At 39.5% G+C, this 17288-nt stretch overlaps 1 protein-coding gene across 2 annotated transcripts in view; it reads right to left on the bottom strand.

Annotated features, from left to right (window-relative positions):
- Window positions 1–17288, bottom strand: part of LOC122533272 — a 238505-nt gene that overhangs the window by 10304 nt on the left and 210913 nt on the right. Inside the window, exon 3 of one of the 2 annotated variants that reach the window (XR_006307666.1) lies at window positions 5683–6070. The exons of the other annotated variant lie outside the window; for it this stretch is intronic. The gene's annotated coding sequence lies outside the window, so the exon portion shown is untranslated. The remainder of the gene's footprint in view (window positions 1–5682; window positions 6071–17288) is intronic. 2 annotated transcript variants of the gene reach the window in all.

The raw sequence follows: 17288 nt of genomic DNA, 5'->3' as shown, positions 1-17288 counted from the left end.
CTACACGAGAAGTTGATCCATTCGGCGGATTATTATTAAAATTAAATTAGAATTAAATCATTCAACAAAATATCGATATATATTAGTGCGTATGCGACTTGAAAATTACATGGGCCCATAGAGAAAGTTAAGAAAATGATTCGTTGAATTATCAATCGGCTGAATAAAATACAAAAGAATCGCGCGTTCTTTCGACACGAAAATCTGACCCATTCGGTGGATCTACTTTTATACAAGAGGATTTATGGTATTTATTAAGGTAAGATTCGTGGTAATTTAAGATAAAAACGTAGATTAAAAACAGATTCGATCCTTGACTCACGTTTTATTTTCATAGGGAATCAGTTATCCCTCGACCACTCCCCGTTCGTATCACGATTAGATGCGCAAAATTATTTCTGCATCGCATATAAATAGCGGTTTATCGAGCGCGTGTAATTTCCTCCTTTGTCCAACTATCGCATTATTCACGGAGGGTGCAAAAAAGAAAAAAGAAGGAAAAAAAGAAAACAAGAAAATTCGAGTTAAACGGAAAGATTGGAAAAAAAGAAAAGAAAAAAGAAAATGAGAAGGAACATACGCTTGTAACAATTTCCAATATCCTGCGGCACGTATCGGATTCTCATATTGCTGACGCACTCTGGTTACCACCTCTGGTTAGCCAGCAACTGTGCAAGTCGGCTCGACCTTGGGCAATTATTAGATCATCCACGAATAAATCTACCGGATCGAAGAAGCCTCGAATATATCCGCTATTCCAGACGCGCGGTCGCGGCCGCTTTACCGCTCGTTTCTCATCCCTGATACATCTTGCATCGAAACGATGAAATCACTCGCTCATTGTTCTTCGAGGGACATCCTCCTCCGGATGTTTTATTAATGCACTCGAGAGCAACCGCCAGGAATCTGTATTTTTATTCAAGAATTATTCTTACTCTTACACGTGTTACCCCCGCTGCTCGTGAAGATCTTTCAATTCATCTTTTTTTTTGAGAGGAGGGGGGTTTTCTCTTGATCGGTCAATCTTGAAGAATTTCGAAACGAAACTTCGAAATGAATCCGTCGATTCGTCCGACTCGCAAGACACGAGACAAAGAAGGCTGGTCAATCTCGTCGACGATGAATCAAAGAGACGGGTAGCGACACTGGTTTGACACGCCGTCTCAATTTGACGACCAATTAACCACGCGCGACCAATAATAATCGTTGTTGGCCGCAACTCGACGAATCGATCTACTCAAGATCGTTTCAATTATTCGTTGAGAGCAGTAATGACTTCCAATCCGATGAATATCACGGTCCTTTAACTCTGACTCAACATTTTCTTTTATATTGACGAATATTAAAGATACTAGTAAATACTAAATACGAGTGTGATGTCTCACTTTTATTAAACATTCATATTTCTGAGATTTTCTTCATTCATTTTTTGAGATCCGCTGCAATCTCTAACTTTTATCAAACTATCAATTTATATTTTGGAGTTTTCTTCTTCTCTTTTTTCTTTCACTGTATTGGCTACTTCGACCACGTGTCACTCGCTACAAAGGATGCAGATGATTCGCTGAAACCTCTATCTTTTATCAAATTATCAATTTATATTTTGGAGTTTTCTTTTTCTCTTTTCTTTCACTGTATTGGCTACTTCGACCACGTGTCACTCGCTACGAAGGATGCAGATGATCCGCTGCAACCTCTAACTTTTATCAAACTATCAATTTATATTTTGGAGTTTTCTTTTTCTCTTTTTTCTTTCACTGTATTGGCTACTTCGACCACGTGTCACTCGCTACGAAGGATGCAGATGATTCGCTGCAACCTCTATCTTTTATCAAATTATCAATTTATATTTTGGAGTTTTCTTTTTCTCTTTTCTTTCACTGTATTGGCTACTTCGACCACGTGTCACTCGCTACGAAGGATGCAGATGATCCGCTGCAACCTCTATCTTTTATCAAACTATCAATTTATATTTTGGAGTTTTCTTTTTCTCTTTTTTCTTTCACTGTATTGGCTATTTCGACCATATGTCACTCGCTACGAAGAATACAGAGGATCCGCTGCAATTTCTAACTTTTATCAACCTATCAATTTATATTTTGGAGTTTTCTTTTTTCTTTTTTCTTTCACTGTATTGGCTACTTCGACCACGTATCACTCGCTACGAAGGAAACAGAGAATCCGTAGATTCTATTTAAAGTGTAGGGGCGACTAAATAAGAAACATTCGACTCGAGTGAAATCGACGTAGCCTCGTTTGCATAGAGGATCCATTTGCGTAGAGACAGCAAATGGTACATAGTATGTATGTACGTGGGAGGATAGAGCCGAGTGTCTTCTCAACGATACAATACGATACGATACGACACGACGATAATCGTTCCTCTTCGGTGAAAAGATAATCAACGATACGTTTAGACACACATATACACACACAGTATCGATTCACGAGTAGTCTCTCAGCTGGACAGCGAACACGATACAGTCGGCAATGAACTGGCGCGAGCGGAGGCCGCGTATGAAAGTAAATATTAACGCTGCCTCCCTCGGTTACGCTCGCGAGCCACGCCGCGAGATCTTGCACATACGTCTCGCTGCACACGTGGGTGTTATCGGTGCTTTGCTACTAAATAGAGCCATAGAAGAAATATACGAAAGACCACGAAGGACAAAGATACTAACGAATCATCTACTGAATCTTGCGGAAATTTTTCAGATTTTCCAAGTGGCAAACACACAGAATATACTTCACATAATTCTTTCTCTTGATTACCAGTAAAAAAAAAAAATCAAAATGTGCCGAAAATGCTCCTTTCTATTTTCCATTTCGCTCCAAGAAAGGAGACAACTGCACGAAAAAGATTTTCCTTTGTATCAAATAAATTATTATTTTTGTATCAAACAAATTATTATTTTTTGTTAAATAAACTTTGAAACGTTAGCTATCAAAATGTAATACAATGACAATATGGTTTAGAACGAAGTTGGCTGGTTAAAAATACAACTGACGACACTCGCGGGAGGAAAAACAGCGAAATTACTTTCCGAACCTAACCCCAATACTTCGAGAGTCAGACACCTTTAAAGTACGCCTCCTATCGGAGATATTTGTTGCGTCAGGGAATTTGTTCCGATTACGGTATCGTAACGGTTCGCGTGAATTATTTCGAGGGCATAAATATCGGCGTCTCTTTACTCCTAGCGAGTGAAACAGCCGGCGAGCCGGATTTTATTCTGACAGAACGATTGAGAAATCTGTTTCGTTCAGCATAATTTATACAGAAGCCATCTTTTTTTTTTCTAGATTTTGTCATCTCTGCGACGCGAGGATTTACGACGTTCGATCTATCTCGAAGTTGCGCAACACCGGCTAATACATTGGAAAACATCCTTGTACAAACAACATCGCGATTCAACTCTGTATGCAAACGCCTGCAAAAGTGCAACGCCGAATCCATCGAAATGTTGAAATCGAGCGGCAACAGCTGTTGCGCAAACGTTTCTTACGCGCCAGGCATCTGTCAGATCTGTTTTTCCAACGAGGAGGAGGAGATTGAATATTCGAGTAACGCGAAACGCGTCCGTAGATCGTCGCCGTTCGAGATGGAGGGAAATTCCATCAGCGCCGATCGGTATCAATCTCGCGGGCTCGTTCTCCTTTTCCCCGCGAGAGGTTTTCTTTTATGGGAAAGTAGACGTGCAGTTTTAACGAGCGTAGGCCCCGGCACGAGTTGCATACGAGTCACCTACACGCCTCTCTTTATCCCACGCAAGGCGCAGAGAGAAATCCTTCCTCGCCGTGTAGAGACAACATCCAGTAATAATTCGTTATTCGACGTTAATCGCGGTGATAACGATCCTTTTCCTACCGAAGGCAGTTACTTCGAATTAAAAATCGAAAAACTTACTTGACCATCCTATAAAATATTATTCGACTTTAGCCCTCTAGGGGCCGAATCTTTCTTCACGACTATAAAAAGATTTATGCAACGTAAGATCAACAATTCAAGTGAATTCAATACAGTTTCAATGATTTTATTACAACGAATACTTTTTATAACTTTGAAGTAACGACCGAGTAAAAGAAGAATGATATGACAATTGCGCAAGATGGTCTGTTTAGCTTCTACCTGCAGACAACTTGCAAAAGCATTTACTTTGATATTTCAGGTTAGAGCGAACCGTTATCAAAAAAATGTTATTGGTTACTGAGAAGAACCAATATACACATATGCCATCTTGTGGAAGAAAAGATTAAATTATTTAATAAAATATCGATATATTAGTCGCGTATGTGACTTGAAAGTGACATGGACCCATAGAGAAAGTTAAGAAAATCATTCGGCAAATTATCAATTTTTCTCTTTTGTACTTTCGTGCTACATTTTCTGAAAGAAAGGCAAACAGAATTTTCTCAGTTGCCTGTTGACGTTACATTACAATATACAGGGTGGGTCATCACATATTGCCATCTAGATTTACGTCATTATAATTACATGTAGAAAAATGTTTCCAATGAAGTTGAATGGTCTCGAAAGGGGTACATTTTGATACTAGTTTTTCTTGTAGGTGGACGTGTAGACGACATATAAAGGTTATTGACGTTTTTTTAAATGGAACCACATATTTTTTATTGCATCAGTTGATGCACCTTGACATTCTTTACAAAAATAGTATTAATCTATTTGTGTTAAAAAAAATGATTAGTTTAGGAGATATTTTAATTTTAATTTTGTACAATCTATACGTGAAAGACAAAGACAGTATAAATACTATCCTTCTTCTTCCATGTCTTTCATACGATAATTTTACGAAATGACCTCCATATGTCACACACGTCCACTTACAAGAAAACTAATATCACAAAAATGTATCCCTCTCGAAACCATTCAACTTCATTTGAAACATTTTTCGCTAATAATAATAATGTAAATTTAGATGGCAATATGTGGTGACCCACCCTGTATACAGAATGTTTCGTAACTTGTGCGACCCACTTCGGGAACTGATTGTACACCTAAAACTAATGAGAAAATATATAAATATATGTCCTATCTGTCTTCATTTATGAGATATAATGAATTTTATAAACAGAGCAAACTCTAGTAAGCTAGTNGATGGAGCTCCGCCGCATTTTAGCCGAGTGGCCAGGCAATTTTTCAATCAACACTTTGCAAATAAATGGATTGATCGTGGAGGTCCTATTTGCATGGCCTGCTCGTTCTCCGGATTCGAATCCATTAGATTTTCATTTGCGGGGACATTTAAAATCTATTGTATACGCAACGTCGATTGAACATGCTGAAATACTACGAAATAGAATAGAGCAAGGCTTCCGACAAATTCGAGAAACACCAGATATGATAGAGAGAGAGAGTAACCAGATGAATGACAAGACGCGTGCAGGCTGGTCATTTCGAGCATCTTTTGTAAAAGTAATTAAAACAGAAAATTCATTATATCTCATAAACGAAGACAGACAGGACGTATATTTCTATGACTTTTTTCTCATTAGTTTTAAGCGTACAATCAGCTCCCGAAGTGGGTGCCACAAGGTGCTACGAAACACCTTGTATATACATACATATGTACGTATAGCACGTATACGCATCGAAGTAGAGCATCGCTTGTCAAATAAATTTCACGGCTACGCCTGTCACGGGCGTGCGATTAGCAATTCTACCTGAGTCGAGGTCGTCGTGGTCAGCTCCACGAAGGCAGGAGTGAAAACTGCGCGACAATCGTCGGCCACCGGGCGACGCGCCCTCCGTCGAGACGTTGTGCATCTTCGCGGCGGATGTTTCAACGCCCCGGGAACCGGAACCGTCTTTAACGAACGCCTCCACCGGCCAGTTTCCCGTCAGGTGGCACCGAGATGCGGCACCGAGTGCCGCGGCATTTTTTCGCGAGCCAGCGAGCAGCACCACCTGGGTTAATTAACGACTAATTAACGGGCAACTACGCGCGATATCCTGCCTGCGAGGCACAGGTGCCCGTCGTGGGCGTCGGTGTAGGTCGTGGCCAATCTCCTCCTCTCCTCTCCTCTCTTCGTTTCTCGCTCTAGTTCACACCTGCAAAGAAAATCAAACTCGTCGAGCGACGGTCGGTCAACGCACCGTTCGAGGAACGTTCTCCAAAACAGCGACACAGGCGACACTTTCTCGGGTAACCTCGTCCTCGCGAGGTTATTCCTCTCGTCTTTCGTTACTTTCTTTGTCTTTCACCGTTATTTTCTAACGTAGAAGAGGCATGAACCCATAGTTCAACAATTTCAACAGTTCCGCACATCATAAATATTCAACTTGTCAATTCAATCGAATCTAATTTCAATCTCTTGTTAATGATCAAGATTATCAAGAAGTAAAAACTGTCTCGATATTTTCTTGACTTGAAACATCGAGTCGCGCTTGTGGTACGAATTACAGTCTCGGTCTGAAAAGGGGAAAAAGAAACTGGAGTTTTTGAAAAGGGAGAAAGGAATTTCGCATAAATATTCAACCTGTCAACTCAATGGAATTTCTTGCTAAGAAACGAGATTATATCGAAGCAACGGCTGTCTTGATATCTTAACTTCTTGATTTAAAATATCGAGTCACGCTCGTAGTATGAATTATGGTCTCGGTTTGTAAAAGAGAATTTGAAATTTGGAATTTTACATTTAAATCCTCTGATTTAAAAGTTAGAACGTTGCAATTTACGTTGCAATCTAATGCGACATCGTAATTATTATTTATGGAAAATTTAAAAAAGTTGCGGCAACAGCTGCACAGATCGTTGCAAAAATATCCGAGGAAGAATTATTAATATAATTAAGAAGCAATTTTCTAAGTTCTATGAAAATTTGAAAAATGCATAAAAATCAGACTGATCGCGATGATGATCAACGCAACGATCATAAGGCAGCGGGTTTCAAACATCCGCCGAAGATCCAACGAGATGAAAAAAATAAAATAAAATTTTCACAAAAATGATTCATTCATGCTCGGTTGATAAAACAGAGACCAATACGGCAATTACGTAATCAATCGAATCAAACCGAGCCATCAATAAACGATCCATCACTCGCCGTTGCGTAACCCTTTCATTGTGCACGCTCCATCTCTTTCATTGTTTGATCGAACGCGTACCACTACGCTCTTCCTCGTTTGATTTCGTCAAACATTAATCAAGATAGAGCCGTTGAAAAACGCCTCTATGTTTCCATTAAAGATCGTTGCCTTGGCTTCGTACGGTTTACAATCGAAAAGCATAACTGTGAGACGAAGCTTTTCCTTCGTGGGCGCAGACGCACATAGAGGAATCGTGGGATAACCGTGGAAGGCGAATCTGAGAGGTGTAGCCAACGAGAAATAAATCTTCAGCGTAGAGGTTAACCTTCTAAGGACTGGGTATTTAAATCCTCCTTCGCTAGTGGACGGATTTAAATCACTAGGCAAAGTTTAATTTTACATGTTTTCATATAAATTATTCTAGTTCCTATATTTAAATAAAGACTCAAGCTACTCAAAACAAGAAGAGAGAGAGAGACCGAGGAGAGACATATCGGACATTCGGCTTTCTCCGATATTATACAGGTGTCGATATATCGGACGTTAGTATTTGGAAGGTTAAGTTAGGATTTGCGAGATATCTTACAGAAACGGATTGCACAAACGCGGCTGCAAGACGATTCACACGATCGTGATGAATGGACCAAGGGGATGAATAAAGTGTGACATTTCAGCTCTTGTTGAACCAATCGAGTATTCTCCTCTCGGTAAATGTACATAGCTTTTGTATAGTGTATTGCTAGTACACCAAAGTCTCATACGCATCTTTAACTTCAAACGTGAGAACTTTCCCTCTGCTGTGAGAAGCTTCGAGTGTCTTCTGGAGTTGTCAGTGACAATTTCGTTTCTTCGACATTTTTCGACTTTTCAGAAAATTAAAACATACACAGATTATCACGTCTTTTCACCGAGTGTCTCTGTATTTTTACACTTTTTCAGTTTAAGAAAACACCGAATCAATAAAAGAAAAATTACATTTCCCAAAGTCCCTCCTAACGTGTCCATTTAAACGTTATTCGAGAAAGGATCCTTTCGCTCTAAAGTCTTTTCAAGTTATTCAATTATTCGTTCCCGCGTATCGCACTTTTAATTTTCGTACGGTTAGCGTACATACGTGTATTAATTATCGTACCACTGCACCGTAGTTTCGCGGAACACGAAATAGATTTCGCCGCTTTTCAGCGAAAAACTGAGTTTTCACGCGATGATAACGTTACTCCCCGAACGAGTTGCACACTGTTATTCAAAATTGAACGTATTTTTCCAACGAGAGATTTAATTGAAACACTTACGCAAGAACAGATCGTTTTTTGCTGTTTTTTTTTTTCCTTTTTTTTACACGGCGTCAAACTCTCGCAATTATTACATTTTGCAAGCGTTCGCGTTCGCGCGATTCGCTAAACGTATAATTTATGCCTCGCTTGCCAGCGTGTGGGCTCTTCGTTTATGCACGCGGTGCAGGCTCGTAGGTGTGCGTGGGCGTGCGGCACTTTTTAAATAGGCCGCCAGGCTGGCTCGTAATTAAAGGCCGAAAGGGAGGAAGATAAGTTTCGATTTCAGCTCTCGGGGCATCGTCGCCACGAGTGCGGCTGGCTTGCCCCATTCATCGCCGCCAGGATAAGTAGTTTTAAGTAAAAATAAACTCTCGTAGAGGCTCCTTGAACTGGTATTTCAGGGCTTCCTTTACTCCAGGGTCTCGGGTAGATTGTTCGATATAAAAAGAGAATGATGCACAATCTTTCGCGTATAAAGGCTCGTGTGCAACGTCGTGTATCTGTCGCGGGCCCGCGAACGTTTCTTTTTCCCCGAAATCTGCTACCTAGCGATGAAAAGAAAGAAAGAAAGAAATACGGGCTTTACGGATCACACCTACCTTTTTGCAAATGGAATTCGCCTTATTGCAAAATCAAATTCAATTCATCTTATAGGTGTTGTTTCTATCATTTTTTTTCAACAAATAATACTATGCAAGAAACATTTTCACTGATCTTTCAAACCACGAACGAAATTATCACTCCTACAGATCGTCATAATTATTATATGAATGTGTATATAAAACTATTCCGCGCAGTGGCAGGCGAATCATTGTAGATTAATCTACGTACGCGTAAATATATAAATACTTTAGTGTTAAATATTTTATGCCGTCTTGTTACTTATAATATATTATATGTTACTTTGAACAAAAAACATTTAAACCGCGAAGGACCTTGAAGTATTACTGAAATGTTGAAAATATTAATCGAAAATTAGCGAAAATTCCTTTGCCTTTTTATCGTTTTCTCGAGGACAATTTCAATGTTTCCTGCCTGAACGAATCCCAATGCGAAAGATCCTGACCGAGAGTCGCTCCGACTAATCACACGCTGCAGAAATGATATCCTCGCGAATACCACCTGTTGCTCGTAAACTTCAATTTCCATGAAACGCGCAACGTGGCGCAGCGGGAAGGCGCGAGGAACACGATTCGGTGCCCGTTAATTTCCTCCTGGCTAATTAACGGTCCAAGTAATTTATTAATCAGGCCCTGGATCGCGGTGATCCATTAATTATTCCGGGGGAAGGGAAAATTCGCCACTGCGAATGGTGGTTAAAAATAACGTATTTGCCAAACACGGTTCATTGTGTCTATATGAAGCAGAGGCGGCGAACTGGCGGCCCTTGTCCCCCTCCCTAGCGCTATCCCCTCCACTGCCACTTGAGAGTGTCGCAGCCACAATAATCGCGCTGTAAATTGTTTTCTTTACTGTAGCTGCTAAAGTTAAAGCAAGAACAGTTAGAGTTAAAGAATCTTCTCTTCTTCCTCATTTTTGCTCGTCGTCTCGCGCGATAGTGGATACACAACGTCGAACATATATACAACAAGCATGTGTATCTGGTATATCCTCCGGATTATCACTCTCACTCGGGGCGAATGTAAACATCACGCGTTCCCCTATTCATCGTTTCAACCCTATCAAACGCGTTATGCAAATTTCGGCCGCGAACGAAGCAATAACACACGGATAATGCAATAGCGCACGGCGAAACCGCCTACCTATACCTATCCATTGGGCGATAGAGGCTCGGTTCAATGGACGCGCCATTAACCCCTCGTAAATCTCGCGCGCCCGAGGAACTGTTATTATATTTACCCAGCGAGCTTTTCGCCGTTTCCTCGCCTCCTTTCGTAAACTGGTTCGTTAATCATTCGCCGGGGAAACAAGGGCGCGGATCGTTAAGGCCGCTCATCGGAACATGGCAATTATAGTGAGCCCGGCGTTCCCAGCGATAGATTTACGATATCGGATCGGTAGTATCGGATATTAATGACGCTGCGCGAGCTTGCAAATTTCGTTCCATTCCCTGGTGTCGCGTCCCTCGAAACTGGGCAGAGATCAACGTCCGTCGCGAAGGATAATCACCGAGAATGGCAGGACTCGATATCGCGGATTTACTCTTGCTCGTCGTCGGATGAATCCTCGGGACAAACGATCGCGATAGGTTTCGTGGAACTAATCAACACCGGCGAGCGGTGGGGCGCGATTGCAGGCAATTCGGAGCAGATATCGATACCAGCTGTTTCTCTTTTCCTACCGGTGTTCCTACTGTTCTTGTTCTGATCTTGTCTGCTCGCTCGGAGAAAGAGAACGATGTTTAAATCTTTTATTTCACCATCACGAAAACTGGTGTTTCTCGTTGTGAACGACCGCGCTAGCGCTATCTCTGCGATCCTAAATTTTATTGGAAGCTTCTCGTGCGCGAGCCGCACCGTAAATTTTCAGACGTAATTTTGTCATTTTATCATTAACGCCAGCCTCTGATGAATATTAACGACCGCGCGTACAAATAACACAATACGACCATTATTTCGTTGTTTTCTCACTTCTCGAATATCTTTCTTCCCCCCCCCCCCCCCCCCGTGCGGCGCGGCGAAACGTTAATTAGCTCAACAAAAACAAAGAGGGGGGATTTCGTACGAGTAATTGGTAATTAACATACGTATCTGCCTGATTATCCGAGAACGATGCCACAATAAATCAAGATCCAGAAGCTTCTTCGCAAATTCCATCGCGCCAGGCAAATTTGCAACCACTTATCCGCGCACGTTTACAAAGTTCATGCTCGTTTCAGAAACAATTTATTTTCCTCTCTTTCTTAATTATTTCGTGTACACGACATCCTCTCGTTTTAATTGGCAATTAGCCAATCGAGTAAATTTGAAAGTAATTGTAAAAAAAAAACAAAGTTTCCTGGGAATGAGACGGTTTCACTTCACCCTTTTAAAAAAGGCAAAAAAAAAGAGAAAAAGAAAGACAAGGTTGGCAATTAAAGTTAAACAAAGTTGGAAACACTCTTGGAGATCGCATCTACGGCGAAAGAGCGGCCACGAGAAATTCACAAATGGAATAGTTTAATTTCAGCTTAAGCCTTCCCTCGCTCTTGGCCGGAGGAAGAGTCACACGCGGTCTGGTGAGTTTCGAGTTCAAAGGCCGGATTTGAGACTCTGCCGGGGGATTAAAGGTTGCCCGGCCACGGACGACTATTCGCGTCGGCGTTTCGTAAAAGATACGGCGGCGCTTAAAATAGAGGAGGATCCGAGAGCGAGAGGCAGCACTCGACGATGAACCGATGATGCTGAGGAATCACCACCGTCGCCACAGTCGCGTGATTAAAGGCGGGAACAGAAGGAACGACTACCGACGTTGTCATTCCCTGCAAACAAATGAGACGGACACGTCTCGTCGATTTGTACAACTTTCGCGAAGAGAAGTTCATTGTCAAAATCGCAATGGATCCCGAAGAAATTATCTAAAGGATCCAACGTAAAAAGTTTTCAAAATGATATCGATTTTTCAGTGTTCAGACTCTAAGATTTCTAATTGCTCACGAGATCGTTTTTAGCCGCCCTATTCTGGACAAGTTTGAAATACTTGCTCGTTTTATGTATAAAATCAAATCACTTGTAATAAAGAGCGTAACTGTTACAACGACAAAAATGATCGATAATTGAGACTAATATAACTCTGTATGATGAACGCCATGAATGTCGTCAAAATAATTATTATATTTGACCTCCAATATAGTTGCAATTACGATTTTAGTGTAAAGCAAAAGTGGTAAAATAAGCCTAATATTTATTATTGTAACTTTAAAATATAATAATATAAATATGACAAACAGTAATAAATGATAAATATAATAATATAAAAATATAGCATCGAAAAAGTGGAATATAAAGAATATAAACAACATTTAAGCGATACTGTGAAACATACAATATATGTTATTTCTCGTTTAACTTCCTTTGTAAAATCTGAATGAAATTTTTTGTTTTGTTAGTTCATTTTTCAATTTTTTTTCAAAGGCATTTGCAAAAAATTGGCACGTACATTTTCTTCCCATCTTGGCGATAGGAAATATCAACGTTATAATTTCGGCGTTGGGGTGATGCATCAACGTCTGCGATGACCGGTGCGGATCGTTCTCAGCCGTGAAAACGGAGAATGCGTGAAAACATTTTTTTCCATTAAAGCGGCGATATTTCCGGTGAAAAAACGCGATCCGCGCGCAAGCTCGTAAAGTTGATTTACCGCGGCCAACGCGAACTTATCGCGAGGTCACGCGAGAACCTCGGGGCTTTTCATCCCTCGCTCGTTTGGGATTTATGCTACCAACCGAAAACGGTGGTCGATCGGTTCGACGGATTTACGAGTGAAGCCAGCCTTCCCTCGGCTGCTGGAAAAAAGCTTGGAAATGTTCGAACTATCGCTGTGTCGCGGCCATTCGCTAAACGTTCCATCAATAGAGAGGGATAGCTTTTCAGATGAAACGAACGTTTCGCAAATGGTCGTGTTTCGCGAAGAATTCTGCTTCGCACGAAATAAATAGTATAAAATAACACGTCCCGGAGCGTGATTGTAATTTTAATTTAACAAAGACTAGAAGATTTAGTATTATTGTTAATTATTATAATTTATTATTATTATTATCTCTAAATGAAGAAGAAGAAAAACTGTTCAGCTTTCAGTTTCAGAAGTAATACCACTTGATAGTTATTGCTTCATTTAGTTCAAAAGTGTGCACGTATTAAATTTAAGTAAAACAGTTCAAACGAAATGTTAAAATGTCAAATTTCTTTACAATGAAATAATGTAGTGAACAATACTAAAGTTCGCAGCACGTGTCTGGTATTGGTATAACAGTTGACGCTCATCCTCACTCTTTTGCAGAGTACCCCTCTTAAGCGTCCGCTGCGGAAGTTACAGAGTGCAGTACTCTATACGCAAACGTATCAATTAATTCCAATTATTATTACCGTCGAAAACCAATTTCCGCTCCGCGTGGAAGCGGTGCACTCTCTGCGCATGGATGAATTCGTTAATGTATAAAATAAAATATGCTTCGTGCTCGCGAGCGCAGGTGTGTGCCATTGCGTAACAATCGCGCGCGCGCGCGCGTTACGTAACGTGAGATCAGAGATGCTGAAACAATCGGTGGAAAGTACCGGCAACAACAGAAAGGACGTGCACGCACTCCGCGATTAAGCGGCCGACGCGAAATTCCGTACAATGAAATTAACGCAGTTGGATAACGTTTTCTCGGAACATTGCTCACGGCTCCACCTCCAGCGCGCTGTTTCGCAACATGCGAGCCGAGAGGAAAAATCTAAAAATTGTTCTTTCCGCGTTCGACAAAATTGAAACTATTGGTCGAATCGTTTCTTAATTAGAAGTTTATTCAGTTGCAAAATTGGATCGCATGTTTCGAAATACAATTGCTTGCAATTTTGTCTTGCAATCGCGATGATATAAAGTACACTCTTGCTTCGAAGTTCGGAGCTTTTGGTTTTCAGATGAAAAAAATTTGTTTTGTGCATAAGCATATGTGATGTAAGTTTATATAATATAAGTTAATATAGTTTACATGTAAATATAACATATTGTTTTAAATATAAATATAATATTTTTAATATAGTTTATAATATAAATTTATATAATGTAAGTTGATATATAGTTTAATATAGTTTAGAATATAAATTTATATAATATAAGTTGAAATATAGTTTAATATAGTTTATAATATAAATTTATATGATATAAGTTGATATATAGCTTAACATAGTTTATAATATAAATTTATATGATATAAGTTGATATATAGTTTAACATAGTTTATAATATAAATTTATATAATATATAGTTTATAATATAAATTTAATATAATATAAATAATATAAGTTAATATACTTTATATTATAAGTTTCAATTAAGAATATAATCAACTACACATTTCACCGACTTGCTTTAAATAAAATATTCTCCAAGTGTTTCGTTTCAGAGACGATTCACGATCAAGTCCGTGATTTTTACAGACCGTACGTACATACATACATTTTCGACGTACGTACATACGTACATTCAATACAATATTTTATCGATCGAAGCAATCTCTCGCAATTAGGCCGAATTAGCACCTTGCGATTCTTTTGTAACCGAACTTAATTACATCGGCCGTGTCTTCAACAGGTTCCCACAACGTACCATTTATTCGCAACATTACTACATACCGCGACACGTAAATTTCTCGGGGCCGAGCTTATTCGCCACACGCGATCCATTGAATTCAGCAGTGATCCCCGCTCTCAAAGGATTTTATACCCGGCCGTGTTCATCACGCCGAATAGCCAGCGTAATTAGCAACTTAACGAACGTCGATTAACTCGATCGGCATTCCTGATTGTCCGAGCGCCGTCTTCTTCCACACTTGCGATTTCGTGGCGTCCCTCACCTCTCTCGAGGTCGCGCGCCGTTTGCACGCAGATTCTCGCGATGCTTCGAAAAAGTTAAGTATATATAGAGTGGGCCAAAAGCTCTTCCCATCTATTTTTTCGTTTTCTTTAAATAAACCGTCAAAATACAAGAAAAAACTAATTTCATTAATTTTAAATTAAACTTCAAATATGAACTTGAATTAGCGTACATTAATTTGTAAAAAGAAACAATTTTAAATAATTTAACAAAAAAATTGTGACTGAACATAAAATAAAATAATTGTAATTAAACTGTAATTAAATAAAATAAAATAAAATAATTGTAATTAAACTGTAATTAAATAAAATAAATTAAAATAAAATAAAATAAAATAAAATAAAATAATTGTAATTAAATTGTAATTAAATTGTAATTAAATGAAATAAAATAATTATAATTAAATAATTGTAATAAAAAAATCACGTACTCGGTGGAAAGTAGACTTTAGCAGAAAGTGATTTTCGACCCAACCTATGTAATTCGTATCACATACGAGCGACAAATGATCGCGAGATTTATTCAGTCACGTCGTTAAGATAATGTACAAGTGAGCAAAGATTTGATTGACAGGTTTCTGCGTGAAACGATATCAGCTTATTAGCGATACTTATTTTCCTCGTCGCAAGAGAATTACTAAAAAAACCACTACGAGAGAGGAAGATATAAAATGATATCGCGTCAACGAGAAAGAACGCTGTCTCTAAACTACTAAAAATAGTTTATTTACTCTGTTCAGATACGTAAAACTGCAAAAAGGAAAAGAACTCTTATATGTCAATACCTCTTTGATTCTGGAATTTCTATTTTACTTGTATTATTATTATTGTACAACTCGTTAATGGAAATTGCTACTTATGAAAATGTTTGAATATTTCGCAAAGATATTGCGAGGATACATTTATGATCCAATGTGTCCACAAAATTGGAGGGACTCGCAGTAAATTAGAGAGATTCGAATTAGAGAAATCAAACGAATCAGTTTAACCCTCGCATAACGGTGGCTGGGTCTACGGTGACTCGTTTGAAGTCCTACTTCGTGAGTTATAAAGTTAGCCTATACGGCTACAATTTGGCGATCAAAAATGGAATCATATTACGTTTCCAATAAGAAGTCAAATCGGTGACGAACGCACGTTATGAGTCAGTTCTGAAGAAGCAATCATAGCGAATGGTCGGAAGTGTATTTCAGTGCATTGTTTTCAGTATTTTTCATTAGTAGTATTCTTTAGTTTTGTAATATTTTTCATTTTTTGTATTCTCTAGTTTGTTTAGTATTTTTCATTTTTTGTATTTTTTAGTCGTTCGGTGTTTCCCATTTCTTAAAACTCAAAACTTCCAAACTTAAAACGATCGAGATGTTTTATTTGGCATAGGCAATCGACAACNAAATATAGCGCTAAATGTAGCAATTGTCACAATTTTGTTTGTAGCAAACATAAATGCAATCTAACGTATTAGATACAACGAAAATAAATAATATTATTTATAGGTAATAAAAGTAGCAAAAGGTGTTTTTTTTTTCCTACTATCCTATTGTTGTAACAATCATAATAAAAATACAAAAAAATAAATAAAATTGAACCAGCTACTAACGACTACATATAGGCGCACATCGTTCCACTGGAACGTGTGAATGTGTGTATATATGTAGTCAGTAGTTTGGGTCTCGCGAGACCCGGCCACCGGCCAGTACGGTCCGTCATGCGAGGATATAATCAAGCTCGACAGTCCCGTTCCCCAAATTGTTACATTCCAATTGGGCTGTTTCGCGCAAATCTCGCATCGAGAATCAATAATTCTATGCAATTGGAATGCAAACTCACTCGTATCGCCTTAAATAAACAGTAACATTAACAAACATTTACGAAGGCTTGTAATGGATTGGAAGGGTCAAGTTTAAAGTATTTACAAAGGATGTAACGCAGCCCGTCTGATCCTCTTCCCCGAGAATTAAAAGCGGCGAGAACCGTGAATGAAGGAACAGCTCGGGCTCGTGAAAGGTTCAACGACCCGTCCCAGATATTGTTATAAAATCTCCGCGTTACACACTTGATCACGTAGTGGCCGACAGGCTGGTGGGCGGCCGACGAAAGAAGAACGCACGAACGAGAGGCGAAAGCGTTTTGCGAAAGCTTGTACTCCGCTTGTACTCGACTCTCCTCGTCTCGTTTTCAGAGTTAAAGCGAGCTAGGGTCGAGTGAGATTAATTCGACTACCGCGAACGCGGTGAGGAAGACGAAAGGTTGTCACAAGGCAGACAAGACGGGGCCGTTTACGAAACGTTTTACGCCCTAGCTAGCGAACACGCGAGAGTTCGACGAAATTAGACAAGTCCGAGAGAAATACGCGCCTCGTTTCTCACGCGGAGACGCGACGTGGATAAAACGAGAGGGACGAGTGCCGAAAGGGACGTCGAAAGTCCTCTTTCTTTCTTTTTTTTTTTTTTT

This window comes from Frieseomelitta varia, unplaced genomic scaffold (assembly GCF_011392965.1).
Source record: "Frieseomelitta varia isolate USP_RPSP 00005682 unplaced genomic scaffold, Fvar_1.2 scaffold_514, whole genome shotgun sequence".
In the NCBI taxonomy this organism is placed as follows: domain Eukaryota; kingdom Metazoa; phylum Arthropoda; class Insecta; order Hymenoptera; family Apidae; genus Frieseomelitta; species Frieseomelitta varia.
The sequence above is the reverse complement of the archived record's forward strand: the minus strand, read 5'-3'. Positions and strand labels throughout refer to the sequence as shown.